Source organism: Brachyhypopomus gauderio, chromosome 1 (genome assembly GCF_052324685.1).
Source record: "Brachyhypopomus gauderio isolate BG-103 chromosome 1, BGAUD_0.2, whole genome shotgun sequence".
Classification (NCBI taxonomy): Eukaryota; Metazoa; Chordata; class Actinopteri; order Gymnotiformes; family Hypopomidae; genus Brachyhypopomus; species Brachyhypopomus gauderio.
The window spans coordinates 52,472,493-52,494,625 of record NC_135211.1 but is presented as its reverse complement, the minus strand read 5'-3'; the positions used below and the strand labels follow the sequence as shown (position 1 = coordinate 52,494,625).

Here is a 22,133-nt window from a genome sequence, read left to right as displayed (position 1 = left end):
GCTACAGTAACTCAAACAGTGGGGAACCGTCAGGGCCCTCTACGCCCTCTCAGAGGGCCTAAAAGATTCTTAAAACAATATATATATATATATAATTATCCAATTAAATTTTATCTACTTACAGTTTTACAATCGACATCTAAACAATTACAGAAATATAAGCAAATAAATTATTCACCCTTGTCTATTCAATCTGTGTTGGAAGGTGAGGGGTTAAGTGAGCCTGTGTCTCCCCCTATCAGGACTGTGATGCCCGCTGTTCGTTTACAGAGGGCCTGGCAGTTATAATTCAGCGCAATACCAGTTTCAAATGACAGTAAAATTGACCAATCATATCTGCCGTCTTAGTGGGCGGGCTTAACTGTATGATAATTTCCGCCCGCTGTGGCGACGCTAGCTGTCGTTAGCCTACCGCCGCTATGTAGTTTCGATTCATCCCTTTGACGTCCTCATTTACATATTTACATATTCCGCTTCCGAGAACCACGGAGCTGTGAACCTTATTTCGTTTGGAAACTTATTTTGCTTAACAAGTTATCTAGTACAAATGTTATTGTTTATTGCGCTTCTAAAGCTATACTGTCGTCTCGGTTTTTTCTTTATTCTTTATTGCAGTTTATTAGGAGAGGAAAAACAAAAAAATTTCGGGGGGGGTAGCGGTCCCAGGTTTAATGGTCACGGTTCGCTACTGAACTCAAATAACCAGTTGTTACAACCGAGGCATGCAGAAGAACATCTCTGAACACACGGATGGGCTACAGCAGCAGAAGACCACACCGGGTGCCACTCCTGTCAGCTAAGAACAGGGAACTGAAGCTACAATTCACACAGGTTTACCTAAATTGGACAATAAAAGATTGAAAAAACGTTCCCTGGTCTGATGATTCTCAATTTCTGCTGCGACATTCAGATGGTAGTGTCAGAATTTGGCGTCAACAACGTGAAAGCATGGACCCATCCTGCCTTGTATCAACGGTTCAGGCTGGTGGGGGATATTTTCCTGACACACTATGGGCCCATTAGTACCAGTTGTACCCATCTTCTGATGGCTACTGCCAGCAGGAAAACGCACCATGTCATAAAGCACAAATCATCTCTTGAACACAATAATGAGTTCACTGTACTCAAATGGCCTTCACAGTCACCAGATCTCAGTCCAGTAGAGCACCTTTGGGATGTGGTGGAACGGGAGATTCACATCATGGATGTGCAGCCGACAAATCTGCAGCAAATCTATGTGATCATGTGAATATGGACCAGACTGTCTGAGGAATGTTTCCAGTACCTTGTTGAATCTATGCCACGAAGGATTAAGGCAGTTCTGAAGGCAAAGGGGGGTCCAACCCTGTACTAGCAAGGTGTACCGGTGAGTGTGTGTGTGTGTGTGTGTGTGTGTGTGTGTGTGTGTGTGTGTGTGTGTGTGTGTGTGTGTGTGTGTATGTGTGTGTGTGTGCATATATTCTATATATATTAGAATAAAAGAATCCTGCCCCAAATAAATCCTGGCCCTTTCAGGTCTAGTAGAACAGCAGGAGCTACACACATCTACACACTACACACATCTACACACTACACACATCTACACACCACACACATCTACACACTACACACATCTACATAGCACCACACACATCTACACACCACACACATCTACACACTACACACATCTACACACTACACACATCTACATAGCACCACACACATCTACACACTACACACATCTACACACTACACACATCTACACACCACACACATCTACACACTACACACATCTACACACTACACACCACACACATCTACACACTACACACATCTACACACCACACACATCTACATAGCACCACACACATCTACACACCACACACATCTACACACTACACACATCTACACACCACACACATCTACACACTACACACATCTACACACTACACACATCTACATAGCACCACACACATATACAGTCTACACACAGCTACAAACTACACACATATCTACACAGCACCATATACATCTACACACTACACACATCTACACAGTACCACATACATCTACACACTACACACATCTACACAGCACTACACACATCTACAGTCTACACAAATCTACACACTACACACGGCTACACACTACACACAGCTACACACTACACAGCCACACACATCTACAGTCTACACACATCTACTCACTACACACAGCTACACAGCACCACACACATCTACAATCTACACACAGCTACACACTACACACAGCTACAAGCATCTACACTCTACACATAGCTGCACATCACCACACGCATCTACAAACTGCTACACATATCTACACACTACACACAGCTGTACATGTCCTGAACATGGCCTGTACGGGGTCTGTACATGTCCTGAACAGGGTCTGTATGGGGTCTGTACATGTCCTGAACAGGGTCTGTACATGTCCTGAACATGTCCTGTACGGGGTCTGTCCATGTCCTGAACAGGGTCTGTACATGTCCTGAACATGTCCTGTACAGGGTCTGTACCCTGTACGGGTCTGTACATGTCCTGAACATGTCCTGTACGGGGTCTGTACATGTCCTGAACAGGGTCTGTACATGTCCTGAACATGTCCTGTACGGGTCTGTACATGTCCTGAACAGGGTCTGTACGGGGTCTGTACATGTCCTGAACAGGGTCTGTACATGTCCTGAACATGTCCTGTACGGGGTCTGTACATGTCCTGAACAGGGTCTGTACATGTCCTGAACATGTCCTGTACGGGTCTGTACATGTCCTGAACATGTCCTGTACGGGTCTGTACATGTTCTGAACATGTCTTGTATGGGGTCTGTACATGTCCTGAACATGGTCTGCACATGTCCTGAACATGTCCTGTACAGGGTCTGTACCATGTATAGGTCTGTACATGTCCTGAACATGTCCTGTACGGGGTCTGTACATGTCCTAAACAGGGTCTGTACATGTCCTAAACATGTCCTGTACAGGGTCTGTACCCTGTACGGCAGGGGTGGGCAATTAATTTTTACAAGGGGCCACATGAGAAACCTGAACAGAGGGCCACACAAATAAAAATGACGTCATTACGGTGGCCCCCGCCCACCTCGCACGAACTTCCGCAAACGGTGGAGGCGTTTATACTTGCCGCTTCACATTCTGTGTAGTGTTCTCCGAAACGATGTGTGTTAGTATAAAGAAACACCCCTCAAAAACAATGGAAGGAACATTTACCTGACCAATTTTAATGTTGCTTTTTGTTTCAGATTTGAAAAGTGCTGGAATTTAGGCTAAATACTTGAAAATGTTTGAAATTGTAACTACTTCGTTTCACAACAAATAGCCATCTGGATGAACAGTTTTCTTGTATTACATTAACAAATACGAGCCTCTTGTAATTCCAGGACGAAACATGGGAGAATGTGAAGACTTTAAACAACCATTAAATAATGTGATAAAAAAGCGAATTATTTTGAATCATTTCGAGTATATGTATAAATATTTAACTTAATTAAGTTTAACGTGCTGGGAAATATTGAAATGGACCTTGAAAGTGACGTACAAATGCTTTAATTCCACCTTGTAAAGGTGTATGAACCCTGCAAACATGACTTTATCCATCGCGCTGAGGCGCGGCGTGCGCGCAAAGTTACAAAATTCGAGAGGTGCACGACCTCGCGAATCAACAGTGCGCCCTCGCGCACGGGCAGAGCCACCGCGATTACGTCATTTTCGCCGCGCGGACCCCCGCGATGTTCGCACCGCGTCGGTTTAAACCTAGCTTTAAAGCACTTCTACGGCACTTTCAAGGTCCATTTCAATATTTCCCAGCTGACTCAGGTTCTCTCTAAGCTCGGTTTCTGGAACGGAAAACCCTGAGTTTTCGTTAACTCTGAGTTTACTTACCCGGTTTCATCACTGAATCCGCTTTCTGGAATACCCCCCTGTTCAGTCAGCTATTTGTTGTGAATCGAAATACACCTACAATTTCAAGCATTTTCAAGTACTTTAGCCAACATTCCAGCACTTTTCAAACCTGGAACACAATTCACAATTATAATTTTCACGTAAATGTTCCGCCGTTCGCGGAGGTTCGTGCAAGCGGTGCGGAGTCGCGTGCTACGTTCACTCGCGAAAGTATAAATTTTGCCTTAACTTGTCGCTGATCACCTACAGTGTTTCTTGCACAGCTCACACACAAGCACGTACATCCACACGGAATTAACAAAAACGTAGCGCTTTCAAAATAAAAGCGTCACAGTTGTATTGCACGCACGACATAGATATTTGTTAAATTTATGATTGACCTCTCGCCGGCCGGACAGGGACGCACAATGGGCCGGATGTGGCCCGCGGGCCGTAGTTTGCCCAGGTCTGCTGTGCGGGGTCTGTACATGTCCGGAACATGTCCTGAACAGAGTCTGTACATGTCCTGAACATGTCCTGTATGGGGTCTGTACATATCCTGCATGAAAACATGCAGTACATGAGTACATCTCTGGAAATGCAGCCATGAGGTTTTTAGCACATACGTCACTACACGGAAGCAGTGATCATCACAGCAGATCAATCACTGCCTACCATTCCTCCACAATCAAAAGGACCCTTTACAATGAAAAGCAATGAGTTCACTTTCAACTCCATAGCAACCCTGTGCTGAAAATGAATCTCCATGAGGAAAGTCTCTCGTGACGGCAGAAATTTCCCTCTAAATGTTGAATCACCTTCTACTGTTTCTTTATTTATTCCACATCTCCAGCCTTGCTCAGGTTCAGAGAATAAATCACCACAGAACAGTCACCAGTGCACAACTTCAGAAAAACCTTCAAAGCTTCAGAAAGTCCTCCGTTCCTCCGTCTCTCGTGTGTCTGCTGTTTCTCCTGGACGGGGTCACACTCACAAGCCTTCAGCCCTCTGCGTAGCTGGGAGGAACACGCTGGGATCGATATCCGCCTGGATCCCATGTCTCCCCGGGCCGCATGCGGCCGGAGGGCAGGCATTAGCTTTTAAACGTGCTGCTCCATCATGTGAAGGCATCACGGCCGTACAAACATCCACCCTAAAGCTAATGTCCGACCTGCCCGTTCTCCTCCCACTAAGCTGATGTCATAGCTTTACATGAACATTCTGAACATGCTCCTCCCATTAAGCTGATGTCATAGCCTTACACGAACATTCTGAACATGCTCCTCCCACTAAGCTGATGTCATAACCTTACATGAACATTCTGAACATGCTCCTCCCACTAAGATTTCTTCCTCAGATTGTCATGCCTCTTTTTGCAGTCATTCCATAGAGATTGTGTAAAGGACGACCAACCCCATACCTTCCTACCCCATACACTCTACCCTACACACCCTACCCCAGTGGTTCCCAAAGTGGGGGGTGCGCCCCCTAGGTGGGGCGCGGAGCTATTGCAGGGGGGGGCGCGGAGCTTGGAAGTAAAACATGTGCACATGTGTCAATATTGGGGATGCACCGATTCCGATATTAATATCTGAAAAATTCTAGATCGGGTATCGGTGACAATGTGACCGATTCATAAAAACAGATCTATTCAGTCTAATTCTATGCTTGTAACGCTTTTCGGAGTTAGTTCAACCTTAAATATCCAATCTGTCCCGGATAGAAGTGAACTCGGACAGTTAACAGACGAGTGAAACACGAAGCACACAGAGGCGAGGTGAATCACTGACTCGTACTCGCGCTGGTGGTATTCCACTTAGTCCGTTTATTTGCTGGTTGACCAAAATAAACCTAGGCTCCAGCACTACTTGACTGTTCATACATGAACTGGTGAGTTGTCCAAAGCTCATTTAATGCGTTACTTACAGAAATAAAATAAAGAGCAGTGGTCTGAGTCGGTCTAAGGCAGAAAGCTAAAAAAAACAACATTTCATACGCGCGCTCAACTCGCTCCCTTAAAGAGACAGTACACATATTTCTGGCCGTTACATGCTTTGTGCTCTGCGTGATGTCTGCGCTAGCAAACTATCCGCATAGGTATTGCTGTTTCTCTTATTTCATCTCCTTATTTATTTAAAATGATATTTGGAATTCTTGAACCATTTCAAAGGTTTCTTGCAGTTTATTTTTTTCATGTTTGACCAAAGTTGTGAACCTATTGTTTTTGTCTGTTGTAGGTTCTTTGGTATTTCACATTCAATGTTATATTCATAATTGCACTGACTGAACAAATGCAAGTTGTGTTGTTTTTATATGTTTTTATGTGTGTTTAAGTGTGCTATACTGGCGCAGAGTTTTCAATAAACTTGTAAATCAGTATGTCTGTGTTTAAAAAAACTCTATCAGATCAGTATCGGATCAATATCGGCCGATACTAAGCCTCAGATATCTGAATGGGTATCGGAAGTGAAAAACGTGAATCGGTGCATCCCTAGAATATGGGGGGGGGGGGGGGGGGCGTGCAAAAATATTCTCATCTACTCTCATCTACTAAAGGGGGGCACGGCAGAAAAAGTTTGGGAACCACTGCCCTACCCCATACCTTCCTACCCCATACACTCTACCCTGCACACCTTACCCCATACCTTCCTACCCCATACACTCTACCCTACACACCCTAACACATACCTTCCTACCCCATACACCCCACCCTGCACACCCTAACACATACCTTCCTACCCCATACACTCTACCCTACACACCCTACCCCATACCTTCCTACCCCATACACTCTACCCTACACACCCTAACACATACCTTCCTACCCCATACACCCCACCCTGCACACCCTAACACATACCTTCCTACCCCATACACTCTACCCTGCACACCCTACCCCATACCTTCCTACCCCATACACTCTACCCTACACACCCTAACACATACCTTCCTACCCCATACACCCCACCCTGCACACCCTACCCCATACCTTCCTACCTCATACACTCTACCCTACACACCCTAACACATACCTTCCTACTCCATACACCCCACCCTGCACACCCTAACACATACCTTCCTACCCCATACACTCTACCCTGCACACCTTACCCCATACCTTCCTACCCCATACACTCTACCCTACACACCCTAACACATACCTTCCTACCCCATACACCCCACCCTGCACACCCTAACACATACCTTCCTACCCCATACACTCTACCCTGCACACCCTACCCCATACCTTCTTACCCCATGTACTCTACCCTACACACCCTACCCCATACCTTCCTACCCCATACACTCTACCCTACACACCCTACCATACATTCCTACCTCGTACACCCGACCCTGTTCTACCCTGAATGTTCTACCCCTTATACCCTACCCCATACGCCCTAGCCCAAAGCACACAACCTTCACACAATATTTTCACTGAATTGTTTTGCAGTCACATTTTCCAAATGCTTTTGCATTAATGTTGTTCTCTCAGAATCATTCATACAAAACCCTGTGATAGAGTGATAATCTGGGTATCCCCCCCTGCCCCGGGTATCCCTCCCGCCCTGGGTACTCCCCCCTGCCCCGATGTATCCCCCCCCCCTGCCCCGGGTATCCCCCCCCCCCTCGCCCTGGGTACTCCCCCCCTGCCCCGAGTACATCCCCCCCTGCCCCAGATATCCCCTCCTGCCCCGGGTATTCCACCCCGCCCTGGGTATCCCACCCCAGGTATTTCTACCCCCCTCCCCCGACTCAGTGTGTGTTTATGATTGGTGTTTCAGTACCACATGTTCTGGGTGTGGCTCTCATGTCACATATATATATATATAGAGAGAGAGAGAGAGAGAGGAGACAGGGGGAGAGAGAGAGAAAGAGAGAGAGAAAGGAGAGAGAGAGATGAGACAGGGGGAGAGAGAGAGAGACAGAGAGAGAGTGAGAGACAGACAGAGAGAAAGTGTGTGAGAACATGACAACTAGTCAACACACCACAGTGCTCCCCTGAGCAGCAGTGGACGTGCAGATGTTAATGTGCACCGAAGCCACTGACATGTCAATCATGTCACACTTTAGCCAATCAGCAGCTAATGTGACCTGATGGTCTGATGTGACAGGGCACTGGGCAGGATAGGGCGGGCTACGGTAACTGACTTCAGAATTCTCTGCGAGGGGCAGAAAACTGTTGAGTCTTGCCTCCTCTGAAGCTCTTTGTAGCCACAAGCAGAGGGATAGAGAGAGAGAGATGGAAGGAGAGAGAGAGAGGGAGAGGAGAGCAAATATCCACTTCAGCCTTGGTGAGAAGCGGATTATTGCAAGCTTACATACCTCGATCTGAACTTGAATCACAGAGACCATGCCCCTACTGTCAGGGGTAAATAAGCCATGCCCCCACTGTCAGGGGTAAATAAGCCATGCCCCTACTGTCAGGGGCAGATACCACACCCCTACTGTCAGGGGCAGATACCACACCCCTACTGTCAGAGGCAGATACCACAACCCTACTGTCAGGGGCAGATACCACACCCCTACTGTCAGGGGCAGATACCACACCCCTACTGTCAGAGGCAGATACCACACCCCTACTGTCAGGGGCAGATACCACACCCCTACTGTCAGGGGCAGATACCACACCCCTACTGTCAGGGGCAGATACCACACCCCTACTGTCAGGGGCCACATCTGAGTCAACCACACACAGAATGCATCCCAAGGCAAAGAAGGAGTGTGTGGACGTTCCTCACACAGGAGTGTGTTCCTGTGGAAGGTCCTCACTTTACTTTAGGATGGGAGGCAAAGTGCACCACACCCTCAAGACTCACACACACACACACGTCTGATTGACTAAAGATCGCCAGCATAGAATGAGCTGAATTGTACAAACCCCTTTAGGAAGTGACTCATCTGACCGCCCATCCTGCACCATACACTGTTTCAGGCAAAGATCCGTAACGGCTAAAAGCCTCTGATCCAGTGGGCCCGAACATCCAGGAAAACACAGCTGCACCACAAAAGATATGTGGGCACAGATTACGCGGGAAAGATTATTCGGGAGCAATAAAGTCACAGACTGAAACTATATTAGTGGGTCTATTCAGAGGTTGTATATGAATTCCACGCGTCTCGGGATAAGTGCGTGTGAATTCTCACCGCTCGAGCTGAGGTTCGCAACAATTATTCAAATGGGGAGAATCTACACTTATTACAAACCACCTAAGTGCACAATAGCGGACTTGGAAGCATCCTTCAGAGATCCCACTTAATATATTGTGTCAAGTCGAACAGAAGCTTTAACACAGAGCCCGAGAGTCGGCTTGGCCACGGACGTGGGCGGGAAGGGTTTTGCGGGCTTTTCAACGAGCTTCCGCTGTGTTTCAATGCAGTTTTTAAATGTCACGAGCGATCCGGATCCCGAGCAAAGCTTTGGGACTGCGTTGCAAATATACAGAGATTTGAACAGTGGTGCTGTTCGTCTGAGTGGTTCTGTTTTACATCCTGGTCTTTCACCTCAGCATCTGCTTTAAGCGCTATTTGTAATGTTTGCGCTCCACGTGCTTCTGTCTTAGCGAACCCGTTTACACAAATACCGTGAAATCATAGCAGACTGATGAATACCCTCGAGGCCTACTTATGATTTAGCAGATTTAAAAGAGGGAGGTGGCGTTTGATATTCGACAGCTAAACTCCAGCTAAAAAAAACTACAGGCAAAGTCAGTAGGCGAATGATAAAAGAATGTTGGAGTGTTTTGACCGCGCCCTCGTTGCATTTGCACGGATGACCCTCTTACCTAAGAGGGTCCGTAGGTGACAGTTATAACACAGTGGCCCCCGCAGTGTGCACTAAAGACGCGTGACGCACGCGCGCTACCCCCGTGGACGTGACAGTGACGGTGCACCCCGCGCGCTCCTGCACCCCGGCGTCACGACAGGCGGGATGGACTTTCATCTTCATTCCGAGGAGAGGGGTCGTGATGTCGCGATGGACCACGCGATCATTACACGGACACACGCTAATACGAGATGAACCGCGGCGCTCCACGCAGATACCCACGCTGGAGGGCTGGCGATGGCTCATTCGCGTTATATTTTACGTGATGATACCGCGAGCTGGTTTAAATTAATGTGTTTCTTAGACATCCAGGAGATTCTGTATATTCACGTTATAATGTGTTCACGCCAAAATTGGACCGCAGTGAATGTAAACACGTCTACACACACATCACTTCAGATCCGGTAATATCAACGTGCGTTTTATCTGCTTTCTTGAGCTTAGGACGCTTCGACGGATAAAGATGGAATCACCTCTTAATCTTAGTATACTGTTACGATGACAGACCTAACGTGATCAGCCTGCATCCCTCTCTCCATCTCTCTCTCTCTCTCTCTTTCCTGAGCGCGCGCGGGGTGGGTGTAGTGGAGACGTATTCAAACATTTCACCTGAGCGACATGACTGGACGTCTGTCCCGACAGACACATGGTTCACAAGTCCAAGCGTCTCTTTGGTCCTGCTAAAACGCTCCAAAGACACAGGAGCCCAAGGCAGCACCGCTCAGGAGAAGACGCCACCGCGAGAAGTTTGCGCCACGGCACCGGACTGAAAAACCACCCGAGTATTACAGCATTTATTGTGTCACAGTATTTATTTAGAGGGCCCGCAAACAACACCCCATTTCAGACTAGTTATGAATCAAACCCAAGATTGACTTTGGGGTTTTTGTAAACGAGACAGAATTAAATAACCGTCTCTGTTTATATCCGTTGTTATTCACCGAGAACATCTCCACCGTTTTCCATCTCGCCTTTCTCGTGTGTGAACTTGTTTCCCGATATCTCGGTTACTCGGTACTGGACGTGAATCCGCGCAAGAACCGAGCAGTAAACGACGGGATAAACGGGACCGTTAACGGCCATTAGCGCTAAAGTATTTCCTGCATTTCATTTAAACTGCATTAGTCGCTGCTTCTTTCCCCCCGTTTTGTCCTCTATAGACCGCGAGACCCACAATAAATAAATGACACACATAACAATAACCCCAGAAACCTCCAAAGATAAAAACACATTACTGACGCAAATAAAAAGGCTGATATGCTATCAGAAACACAGCTTATGCCTGTAATAACCCAAGAGACACACGCAGACCGATGTCTGTCTGCTTTAGATCAACTGTGCGAATGAATGATCTCGTGCGCTGCAGACGGTACCGGGACGTTCATCTCGGTACTGATTCGCATTTAGAAACAACAGATGACACGGAGCGTGCACGTCGCCCTGCACCCCAGCTGCGCCCGTCGAACCACATACACACTTAACCCCAAACGCACAACTGTCTTACCTTTGAAATGCTCTTCCCCCCTTTTCCCCTTTTCCAAATCCGGCGTGGAAAGAAAGTGCGGTTAAAATTCCTTGACGCGCAACCTCGGGTCTCCTTGTATCCAGTACGCGCGGAGCGGAGTACAGCGCAGTGTTCCGTCTCCTGCTCGCAGATGTTGTCCAGGTCCTGTCGCTCCACCTGCCTCCCTGGAAGAGAGTCGGCAGCTTCAGCACCGCGCAGAAACCCGCCCACAGCGACACGCCCCGCGCCGGAGAACTGGACCGGAGCGAGGGCGGAGTTGAGTAACGGGCCGCTCGCAGCTCAACCAGCTGCAGTATTATACGAGTTGAAACTGCGCAACTCCGGAGCGGAGCAGACGGAACGTGAGCAGTGAGGATGTCCTCAGGACGTGAAGATCCCTGCAGACTGTAGAGGATTAAAAACAACAACTGTAGGTGGAGTTGTGCATTTAAGGGATGCGATTTTCTCCACAGACTGCCTGCTTTTCCCTAAAAGCATCGCTCGAGACTGTGAGATGTCCCAGGTGCACGCGGGGAAGTAACTAACTAATCTGACACTTGAGTTGAAAGCTTCTGCCAAATCTTCACGCGCACTTACCTCTCCGCGCGACGTCGAATGCTGAAAGAAAATTGGCTGATCACGTGCGGGTACATTTGTACTTTAAACGAAAAAAAAAACAAACATTAATTTTCTGTTGAATAAAGACGCATTCAATTAAAAAAACCCGACTAGGTGGTATAATGCCACTGTTTATGAATCTAGAAAAGCACATTCGAGAGTTTACAGAACAGTAACAGTAGAGAAAAAGGGATAAATGCAGACGGGTCAAATGTATGATAGTTACTGGTTCTGATAATCCTTCACTCACACGGACGCTTCCTTCCACTCAACAAAGCTCAGCCAGCGCAGAGCGGCAAGAACACTGCAGAGGAACATCTGTGTAGGTTTAGTGTAGACAGCGTAAACATCTGTGTAAGTTTAGGGTCAGCTGACAGACAGCTGGAGTCAGAATACATTTGAGACTGAACCATCCACGTTTGGCTTGTCAGCTGGTAAAGTTGCGCGTAGTTAAACTGACGGCCAAAGATGACACAAAAAAGATGAGTGGATGACATGCAGCTGAATATCATGGATGAAAAGAAAAGACCTGACACTAGATGTAGTGACCCAGGGTGGTGTTGTGGAGATGTAGTGACCCAGGGTGGTGTTGTGGAGATGTAGTGATCCAGGGTAGTGTTGTGGAGATGTAGTGTCCCAGGGTGGTGTTGTGGAGATGTAGTGTCCCAGGGTGGTGTTGTGGAGATGTAGTGTCCCAGGGTAGTGTTGTGGAGATATAGTGACCCAGGGTGGTGTTGTGGAGATGTAGTGTCCCAGGGTGGTGTTGTGGAGATGTAGTGATCCAGGGTAGTGTTGTGGAGATGTAGTGTCCCAGGGTGGTGTTGTGGAGATGTAGTGTCCCAGGGTAGTGTTGTGGAGATATAGTGACCCAGGGTGGTGTTGTGGAGATGTAGTGACCCAGGGTGGTGTTGTGGAGATGTAGTGTCCCAGTGGTGTTGTGGAGATGTAGTGTCCCAGGGTGGTGTTGTGGAGATGTAGTGACTGACCCAGGGTGGTGTTGTGGAGATGTAGTGTCCCAGGGTGGTGTTGTGGAGATGTAGTGACCCAGGGTGGTGTTGTGGAGATGTAGTGACTGACCCAGGGTGGTGTTGTGGAGATGTAGTGTCCCAGGGTGGTGTTGTGGAGATGTAGTGACCAAGGTGACAAAAGTGTAGTGATAGATGACATGTGTTATATTAGGTTTGATTCACAGTAGTGCAGGATGGTGCAGACCTTGCCAGTCATTTGTTAACACAGAAGAAAAGAGGCCAATTGCTGGCAGGAGAGAGATCCTTCTGACACCCACAGACACACACAGCATAACCCTATACCCGAACCCAATTCTAATCCCAACCCTAATCCTAACAAATTCTACATTTACTACTAAAACACAATTCCTATTTACATGCAACTTTTTTTCAACCCTATGCCCTATCCCCTACCCCCTAACTCCTATCCCCTAACACCCTGCATCTCCTCCCTGCTTTAGGCTGGGTAGTTTAGGGTGGTGTACCACTCTCAAACCAACAGTGTCACTAGTGCTGTGTCATCCCCATGTGTGCGTCACCACTGTGAGCACAGACCTGTGTGTGAGGACCACTCAGTCCAACCTGCAGCTGTGTTCACACTCACAACCACGACACACACGTTAGCCATAGCAACTGAAGGGCTGGGAGAACCCTGTAAGGTAAGATGTTGTTATGAGAGTGAGAGAGAGAGAGACAGAGAGAGAGAGAGAGAGGGGGGGGCAGAGAGAGATGGGGAGGGGAGAGAGAGAGAGAGAGAGAGAGAGAGAGAGAGAGAGAGAGTGAGAGAGAGAGAGAGACAGGGAGAGAGGGGGGGGGGCAGAGAGAGAGATGGGGAGGGGGAGAGAGAGAGAGAGAGAGAGAGAGCAGGCAGTTAAATATACCAGTTAAATATATCGCTGTCCCCATATAAAATCTTTTATTAAAGTACATATATATATATATGAGTATATATAAAACATTAAATATATATGGTTAAAAGTAAGCAGCTATAAGAGCCATGTTTACACCTGTGGGCGTAATTCAGCATTGCTGGATTAGGGTTAAGGCTAGAGTTAGGATTAAGCCTAACCCTTTAGCACTCCTCCCCTTCTCCCCTAGACTGATCTAGTCCCTGCTCTGCTGGAATATATATATATATATATATATATGTGTTTGTGTGTGTGCGTGTGTGTGTGTGTGTGTGTGTGATATTCATGGGCAGAGAGTCCTGCATCTTCCTCTATGAAGACACAACAACATATGTCCTTTACCTTATGTGTATGACAGCAGTTCACAGAGACCTCCATCGTATCCTGACATGTCAGAGCCAATGGCTCCAGCCCCCAGATCATGTTGGCGTACTGGAGAACAACTCCGGCTACAAAGCGAGCTGGATTCTTCTGTTCACTTCATCTCTGTTGTTATTTCATCAGTTTGATGGCACATTTAGAAGCAGAGGGGTTGCAGATCACAGCTGTCTGTCATCTCAGAATGACTTCCACCACTTTCCCTGTCAGCAGAGTGTGTGAAAAGGGTTCGAACCCAACACTCTCTTAACCGGGATGTCTGTGTGTTCGTATCACTCTGAAGGTTCAGCTTGACTGGTGGAGAGTATACCTGCATCTGAAGAAAAGGAAGATCAATTTTTATTTACGGTCATTTTTTCCTTTTTATATACTTTGCAGTATTGAGAGCTGATGTAACCTCAGTGACTGTGTTCACATATCTGAACACTTACTGACAGACTTATCTCCCATCGGGCTCCAACATGGACCTCGTAAAGAACCTGAAATCAAAAGTCGCTTCTGATTTCTTGGTTTGTGGTGTAGGGACTTGGATGTCAGGAAGGGGCAGGAGATGTTAGAAGGTGTTAACAGGCACAGCTCCTCATATCCTGGTGTTCAGACTCAGCCCGGTCCTGAACACACACATAGACAAGCAGCTTCACGCGTGTGTGTGAATGAGGGTTCGACGTTGTTTTTGATCCTTTTTTGAGATGTGCGTGTGAACAGATGGAAAGAACATGTCCGTTAGTTTGGCTGGATTAGTAGAAGTCAAATGTTTTTTGACTAAATATTGACATGTTTGCTGAAGAGAAACATGTGTGTGGTGGGTTTATGTGTGTGGTGGGTTCATGTGTGTGGTGGGTTTATGTGTGTGGTGGGTTAATGTGTGTGGTGGGTTCATGTGTGTGGTGGGTTCATGTGTGTGTTGGGTTCATGTGTGTGGTGGGTTCATGTGTGTGTTGAGTTCATCTGCTGGTATTCAGCACGTCCAGGTCTGTTTCATCACACGTTCAACAAACTACCGCTGGTTGCACATTAAAACGTGCTGTCAGATGATGGCGGATCAATACACAGCTGCATTTGCTCTGAGCCTTTTCTCTTTTGCTCTTGACAATTTAATTTAAATGTGATTCACTTCTGTTCCCTGCAGAAAGGTAGCAGAAACTTCTCTCTCCAGAGATCTAGGTACACACACACACACACACACACACACACACACACACACACACACACACACGCTTATTTAACACCTGCTGATTCAGATGAATATTTCACCTCTCAAAAAAGCTGAAGGTATTTTCTGTGGACAGACAGTCAGCTGATCAGACAGTCAGCTGGTCAGTCTGTATACCACCACACAGAGCTGATCAGACTTTATATCACCACACAGAGCTAATCAGACTTTATACTACCACACAGAGCTGATCAGACTGTACACTACCACACAGAGCTGATCAGACTGTACACCACCACACACAGCTGATCAGACTGTATACCACACAGAGCTGGTCAGACTGTATACCACCACACAGAGCTGATCAGACTGTATACCACACACAGCTGATCAGACTGTATATCACCACACAGAGCTGATCAGACTGTATATAACCACACAGAGCTGATCAGACTGTATATCACCACACAGAGATGATCAGACTATATACCACCACACAGAGCTGACCAGACTGTATATTACCACACAGAGCTCATCAGACTTTATACCACCACACAGAGCCGATCAGACTGTATACCACCACACACAGCTGATCAGACTGTATACCACCACACACAGCTGACCAGACTGTATACCACCACACAGAGCTGATCAGACTGTATACCACCACACAGAGCTAATCAGACTGTATACCACACAGAGCTGATCAGACTGTATACCACCACACAGAGCTGATCAGACTGTATACCACCACACAGAGCTGATCACTGTATACCACCACACAGAGCTGATCAGACTGTATACCACACACAGCTGATCAGACTGTATACCACACAGAGCTGATCAGACTGTATATCACCACACAGAGCTGATCAGACTGTATATAACCACACAGAGCTGATCAGACTGTATACCACACACAGCTGATCAGACTGTATATCACCACACAGAGCTGATCAGACTGTATATAACCACACAGAGCTGATCAGACTGTATATCATCACACAGAGATGATCAGACTATATACCACCACACAGAGCTGACCAGACTATATTACCACACAGAGCTCATCAGACTTTATACCACCACACAGAGCCGATCAGACTGTATACCACCACACACAGCTGATCAGACTGTATACCACCACACAGAGCTAATCAGACTGTATACCACACAGAGCTGATCAGACTGTATACCACCACACAGAGCTGATCAGACTATATACCACCACACAGAGCTAATCAGACTGTATACCACCACACAGAGCTGATCACTGTATACCACCACACACAGCTGATCAGACTGTATACTACCACACAGAGCTGACCAGACTGTATACTACCACACACAGCTGATCAGACTGTATACCACCACACACAGCTGATCAGACTGTATATCACCACACAGAGCTGATCAGACTGTATACCACCACAGACAGCTGATCATACTGTATACCACCACACAGAGCTGATCAGACTTTATACCAACACACAGAGCTGATCAGACTGTATACCACCACACACAGCTGATCAGACTGTTTACCACACAGAGCTGGTCAGACTGTATACCACCACACAGAGCTGATCAGACTATACCACACAGAGCTGATCAGACTGTATACCACCACAGACAGCTGATCAGACTGTATACCACCACACAGAGCTGATCAGACTGTATACCACCACACACAGCTGATAAGACTGTATGCCACCACACAGAGCTGATAAGACTGTATGCCACCACACAGAGCTGATCAGAGTGTATACCACCACACAGAGCTGATCAGACTGTATACCACCACACAGAGCTAATCAGACTGTTTACCACACAGAGCTGATCAGACTGTATACCACCACACAGAGCTGATCAGACTATATACTACCACACAGAGCTGATCAGACTGTATATCACCACACAGAGCTGATCAGACTGTATATAACCACACAGAGCTGATCAGACTGTATATCATCACACAGAGATGATCAGACTATATACCACCACACAGAGCTGACCAGACTATATTACCACACCAGTGTTAATTTCGTTGACGAATAATTTTCGTCATAGTTTTCGTCAACGAACCTTTTTTCATGACGAAAACGAGACGATAACTAAATTAAAACTATACGAAGGGATAAAAACGATGACGAAATTAAAGGACATTTTCGTCAACGAATAAAAACGAGACGAAAATATTGTCCAGCGACGACATTCAATCAGACCTGATTTAGTTTAGTGAAAGGTAGGGATAAGTTAAGAAGAGATCCAACCGTAACTACTTTAGCGTACACGGAGAGGCGGGACAAACCGGGTAACCATCCAATCAGAACTAAAGTCTTCACATCGCGCAGAACCCGTTAGGACAAAACCAGCCCGTGAACTGTGGTCACTCATGAAATTAAACTCGAAGTTAACTCGACAATGTCAGCAGGGAGAAAGATGAGCGGCGATATATGGACACATTTCTCCTTTGACTTTGAGAAAAACAAGATGCTGTGTAAACCATGAGGAATGATGATGTCGGGACAAATACGACAAATGAAACGACATCTGCGGGCTATGGCATTGTTTTACGGCGCCCAGTTTTATATAGAATGTAATATGCATTGTTCATAAACTCCATATGTTTTCAGGTAGAGCGGACCTACTGGTCATCAATGTTTTGTTATTGTTATGCTCAATAACTATAAGTTCAGGTCAATAGAGTTGTTTGGAAATTTGTTTTTGTATATATTGCACATACAAAAAATAATATTCTGTAACTGGTTAATAAATGTTTCATTTTGTGCAAGTGTATATAATGACTACTACACCATTTATATTTTAGTCAACTAAATTATTTTGATATTATTCGACTAAATTCTAATGATAGTCGACTAAAACTAGACTAAGACTAAAAACAAATCAATGACTAAATTATGACTAAAACTAAATTACATTTTAGTCAAAAGACTAAGACTAAAACTAAATCAAAAATTGCTGTCAAAATTAACACTGTACCACACAGAGCTCATCAGACTTTATACCACCACACAGAGCCGATCAGACTGTATACCACCACACACAGCTGATCAGACTGTATACCACCACACAGAGCTAATCAGACTGTATACCACACAGAGCTGATCAGATTGTATACCACCACACAGAGCTGATCAGACTATATACCACCACACAGAGCTAATCAGACTGTATACCACCACACAGAGCTGATCACTGTATACCACCACACACAGCTGATCAGACTGTATACTACCACACAGAGCTGATCAGACTGTATACCACCACACAGAGCTGATCAGACTATATACCACCACACAGAGCTGATCAGACTATATACCACCACACAGAGCTAATCAGTCTGTATACCAGCACACAGAGCTGATCACTGTATACCACCACACACAGCTGATCAGACTGTATACCACCACACAGAGCTAATCAGACTGTACACCACCACACAGAGATGATCAGACTGTACACCACCACCCAGAGATGATCAGACTGTATACCACCACACAGAGCTGATCAGACTGTACACCACCACCCAGAGCTGATTAGACTGTTTACCACCACACAGAGTTGATCGTGTTCTTTACCGTCATGTCAATTTTACATTTCATAAACCTGCAAATTAATGCACATTCCAATTAAGGCAGTGTTTTGGCCTATTGTGATACAGATATTTAACACCATCTGTGTTCTGGAGTGATACATTTTTCAGTGCCAGAATCTATTTTTGCAAACTTGTTTAAAAAGCACTTAGCAAGCTGAGGATTTTTAAAGAATGAACAAATATCACTTGTATATACTGAGGTCCTGAAATCTTCTGAGGTCCTGAGGTCCTGAAGTCCTAAGATCCTGATATCCTGAGATCTTCTGAGGTCTTGAGAAGCTTGATGTGCTGCTAGGGTTTCCCATCTGACTCCTGTGTCTTATCAAAAAATAGCAATGCCAAACCAAGACTTCCAATACTTCCTATTACACTTGTGGTAATATATTACTTCCTTTAATACTTGTGGTAGTGTAATACTTCTTACAATTCTTACTTTATTTCCATACATTCCTAAAACATTTGCACATTACTTCCCTCTCTCTACACACATACCTTTCACACATTTCAAACACACACACACACACACACACACACACACACACACACACACACACACACACACACACACACACACACACACACACACACACACACACACACACTAAACCACCAGATCAGCATGGTGCATTTATTATGCTTAGACAAGCCTTTTGGCAAAAAAACTGAAAGTAATTCCTAGAACTTGTGCCAAATTCCTAATTCTGGCCACATGCAGAAAAATAAAACAAATGAAGGACAGATAAAAGTCCCTCATACAGAAAAAAACTGAAAAGTGACCCTTATGAAAGAGGCACAATGCAGTGTTGAGAAAAGGCCCACGTGTATTGAGAAAAGGGCCACGTGTATTGAGAAAAGGGCCAGGTGTATTGAGAAAAGGCCCACGTGTATTGAGAAAAGGGCCAGGTGTATTGAGAAAAGGGCCATGCGTATTGAGAAAAGGGCCACGTGTATTGAGAAAAGGGCCATGCGTATTGAGAAAAGGCCCACGTGTATTGAGAAAAGGGCCATGCGTATTGAGAAAAGGCCCACATGTATTGAGAAAAGGCCCACATGTATTGAGAAAAGGGCCATGCGTATTGAGAAAAGGCCCACGTGTATTGAGAAAAGGGCCATGCGTATTGAGAAAAGGCCCATGCGTGTTGTCTTGCCAGTAGACCTGGCTGTAAGGTCTTCTGAAGGCCATGTCACATGGGGTTGGTGAGGAAACCCGCCTGACTGTGGGTCTGTGTGCTGTGCTGCTCAGTCAGGAGTTTTCACAAATAGAGCCACATGCTCTGTGTTGTTGGTCCGGTATAAATACAAGAGTTAAACCTGCAGGACATCAGTCTACCAGCCAGAAACCAACCAGGTCAACCCACCAACATGATGTTCAAGGTGAACACCACATGAGCGGTTGATCTTCGATGATCAGGTGATCTTCTACGAGGACAGGAACTTCATGGGTCGCTCCTACGAGTGCACCGGTGATTGTTCTGACACTCCTGCAGGGTGGAGAGCGGCTGCTGGATGGTGTACGACCACCCCAACTACATGGGAAACAGCTACTTCATGAAGAGGGGGGAGTACGCCGACTACATGAACATGTGGGGATGGGGGACGGGCAACTACATCAGGTCTTGCCGCATGATCCCGGAAAATTAACTATATGTGTTCCAGAAGGATTTCTCCAAAGCAACACGGTTTGTTCTCTTCCCAAACAGTACAGAGGATCCCACAGAATGAGGATCTATGACAGGGAGAACTTCATGGGTCAGATGATGGAGATGACGGATGACTGTGATTCCTTCATGGATCGCTACCACTGGTCCGACGGCTGCCACTCCTGTCACATGATGGACGGCCACTGGCTCATGTACGAACATCCCAACTACAGGTGCAGGATGTGGTACTTCGGTCCTGGAGAGTACAGGAACTTCAGGAACTGGGGCGGCATGAGGTTCATGAGCATGAGGCGGATCATGGATTCCTGGTACTAAAATTAATCGACACTAAAATAAATATGTTAAAACAATCAGCATTTTTTTACTCTAAATAAAGACTATACCTGAAGCAACATATGTTTAAAGATTAAACGTGTTTAAAGGTTTAAAAGTTTAACACGTAGCTCACAGTGCAACTGGTTCTTACCCACAGTGCATTCTGGGTCTTTCTAAATTTTCCTGTAATCTGTCAGCGGAAGCACATGCGCACTTATGCGACCTTTCTCGTACTTTTGATGTCTTTCTCTGCTTTCATTAACGTTATCAGATAATAAGCTTCTGCTTACACTAGCTATAATGCAGGGGAACTGAAGAGGCAGGATTGCGATCTGCTTTCCACGATACATTCACAGCCTAGTGCTGAGCAATTTAGGCCATCAAAGACAACAAAAATACGGAGGAAACAGAGTTAGTGATTTCCAGAAGAGTCTTTTATCTTTTGTTTCTATTACGCTTGTTCCAGCAAAGCGCCACAAGTTTGTTCTTAGTGATATATTGTACACAACATCACAGTATTGTACACAACATCGCAGTATTGTACACAACATCACAGTATTGTACACAACATCGCAGTATTGTACACAACATCACAGTATTGTACACAATATCGCAGTAATGTACACATCACAGTATTGTACACAATATCGCAGTATTGTACACAATATCACATAATTGTACACAATATCGCAGTATTGTAAACAATATCGCAGTATTGTACACAATATCACAATATTGTACACAATATTGCAGTATTGTACACAATATCACAATATTGTTCATAACATCACAGTATGGTACATAATATCACAGTACTGTACACAATATTGCAGTATTGTACACAACATCACAGTATTGTACACAATATCGCAGTATTGTACACATCACAGTATTGTACACAATATCGCAGAATTGTACACTGTATCACAATATTGTACACAATATCGCAGTATTGTACACAATATCACAATATTGTTCACAACATCACAGTATGGTACATAATATCACAGTACTGTACACAATATTGCAGTATTGTACACAACATCACAGTATTGTACACAATATCGCAGTATTGTACACAAAATCACAGTATTGTACACAATATCACAGTATTGTACACAACATCACAGTATCAGACACAATAACACAGTATCAGATACAATATCACAGTATCAGATACAATATCACAGTATCGTACACAATACCACAGGACTGTACGTTGGTTAACGAGAAAGCACAATGAACTAGTGGAG

At 45.6% G+C, this 22,133-nt stretch overlaps 1 protein-coding gene and 1 pseudogene across 12 annotated transcripts in view; one reads left to right on the top strand and one right to left on the bottom strand.

Moving 5' to 3' along the window:
- nrxn2b (neurexin 2b) overlaps positions 1-11,436 on the bottom strand; it is a 580,834-nt gene extending 569,398 nt beyond the window's left edge. For 7 of the 12 annotated variants that reach the window (XM_077019038.1, XM_077019059.1, XM_077019050.1 and 4 more), the window contains exon 1: positions 11,225-11,435. The gene's annotated coding sequence lies outside the window, so the exon portion shown is untranslated. Of the gene's footprint in view, positions 1-11,224 lie in introns of all 12 variants that reach the window. The other 5 variants (XM_077019139.1, XM_077019095.1, XM_077019103.1 and 2 more) reach the window with 1 other exon arrangement.
- A 3,181-nt stretch (positions 11,437-14,617) lies between these two features.
- On the top strand, positions 14,618-20,880 carry LOC143527798 (gamma-crystallin M2-like; annotated as a pseudogene).
- The last annotated feature ends 1,253 nt before the right edge of the window (positions 20,881-22,133 follow it).